The sequence below is a fragment of the Bison bison genome, unplaced genomic scaffold, assembly GCF_000754665.1.
Source record: "Bison bison bison isolate TAMUID 2011002044 unplaced genomic scaffold, Bison_UMD1.0 scf7180017864316, whole genome shotgun sequence".
Lineage (NCBI taxonomy): Eukaryota > Metazoa > Chordata > Mammalia > Artiodactyla > Bovidae > Bison > Bison bison.
Genome location: NW_011494888.1, coordinates 2,319,979 through 2,321,934, shown reverse-complemented (window position 1 = coordinate 2,321,934; position 1,956 = coordinate 2,319,979). Strand labels below are relative to the sequence as shown.

Below are 1,956 nucleotides of genomic sequence, written 5' to 3'. Positions count from 1 at the left end.
TATGAGTTGCATGTTTAAACACTGGAAATTTTCTTTTTCTTGAAATTAGATCAGTCTGTTTGTTTTTTTTTTTTTCCCCCTTTCCTTAAGGTATTTTACTGCTGACACTGAAGAAGAAATGTAATTCATAACTTGCACTAAATGTATATTTCTTTCTTAAAAATTTACCATTCTTATTTATATTTTTATGGATTAAAATTTATAAAATACAGATCAGTTAATATCACACTTAAATACTTTTACCTTTTTAATGTGATTTTTATAGACTAACTCAGACTTAGAAATATGGAGATATGAACAAAAAAAGTTTACAGTGGGAACGAGGGTCTAAGATGTGGTGTGGTTGTTTCTTTGTGATCACACGTGTATGGAAACCTTTTCTCATCTCTCACTGCCATCCTCTGGGTTGTGTTTCCAGCTTGTCCATTTTGACTCATTAACTGGAAGCTGAAACACTATGTATCGTTTCGCAGATTAAAAGTTAAATAATGTTAACCTTAAACAGAAAAGAAAACAATAGAATGGCAGAGGTAGCAGTTAAAATGTTGATCTGAACAGAACTTGTGAACCTTCGTGGAGGTCACGTCCAGGTGTCCAGTGACATTTTGAATCCACGCTGCACTTCCTTGCACAGTGGGCTGAAAATGTACCGCATGTGTTTGGAATTTGGGGTTTTGGAAAATACCTGTCTTAATCATGGTCTCAGTTCACATCAGCAAAGGCAGTTCACTTGAAGCACTGGCCTGAAAATTCTGGATTATGCATCTTGGGAGGCAAAATGAATTTTTAGAGACAGACATTTTTCTGAAACACATCTTGCAATGAGCTGTTTTTATATTTTGGAAGTGATTGTTCACCTCTTGATTCTTAATAAACCTGTAAGGTCTGGGAGATCACAGAAGATTTTATGATGCTGAGGATTTATAAGATCTCGAAGCCATATGAGAACGACCACTGAGAGGTGAGCAGACGTTAGGAATTCCACGACACCTGAGCTCTGCTCTGCCTGCAGTTAGTGTTGTGTCCTGTTTCCCCCTTTCGGCCACCTCCGCACTTGCTTCCCAGCGTGTGGAGACAGCCCTTCCTGAACCAAGGTCAGCTGGTCTCCTCTCAACCTCTCGTCCTTGCGTTTGCCCGAGGCCCAGTGAGCGTGCGGGCTCCGTGGCCGCACCGCGTCGCACGTGGCGTCACACGTGGCGTGTTTTGTCTCCCTCGTTTCCTTTCCGATTTTGGGTCCTGCTTCACACTGACATCTCGGGCGGATGCCAATTCTCTCCTCAGTGTGTGCCCTGCCTGCTGAGATGCAGGGGGCGGGCTGTGCCTCCAGCACGCTTGTGGTTGTGTCTGTCACTCCATTCCACTTTTCCTTTTGGGGTGTGGGGTGTCTGCGTGTCAGCCCGACGAGGGGAGCTGGAGACCATGCGGTGGAAGTGCCCGGCCCAGTGGAGCGCAGGTGGAGCCTCATTGGAGTGCCTTTTCTGAGAAGGTATGATGAGAATGGGCAGGGTGTCAGCATCTCTTCTCCTTAATAACTGTGTTCAGTTCTGACTCATGAATGCCTAGTTTGTTCATCTGCGATGTTGCCTAGAGCTGTATTTATCTGTTTATTTATACTAGTGTAGTAAAGCTGCATATCATTACAGTACAAATGGTGACTGTGATGAGTCAATCAGAAAACCTATTAAAATCTCTATGACAACGTGTGGTTTGGCCTTTGATTCCCTCGGTCAGCGTGCCCCGGGGTCACGGCCGCTGTGTGTCGTGTAGCGTGCAGCCTCCCGGGGTGTCCCGCGTCTCTCGGGCTACGAGGCCGTGCTGTCCTTGGCAAGCAGGAGTCGTGGGGACCCGGCAGACCCCAGGCTGACAGCAGGGTGTGTGCAGCAGCACGCGTGTGGGTGCAGGGACCACACACCTCAAAGGAGACAGGTAAGTCACCTGCAGACTGTGTTTCTGAGA

At 46.1% G+C, this 1,956-nt stretch overlaps 1 protein-coding gene across 4 annotated transcripts in view; it reads left to right on the top strand.

Moving 5' to 3' along the window:
- CLCN3 (chloride channel, voltage-sensitive 3) overlaps positions 1–1,699 on the top strand; it is an 89,163-nt gene extending 87,464 nt beyond the window's left edge. For all 4 annotated transcript variants that reach the window (XM_010852778.1, XM_010852780.1, XM_010852779.1 and 1 more), the window contains one exon: positions 7–1,699. The gene's annotated coding sequence lies outside the window, so the exon portion shown is untranslated. The remainder of the gene's footprint in view (positions 1–6) is intronic.
- Positions 1,700–1,956: the final 257 nt, after the last annotated feature.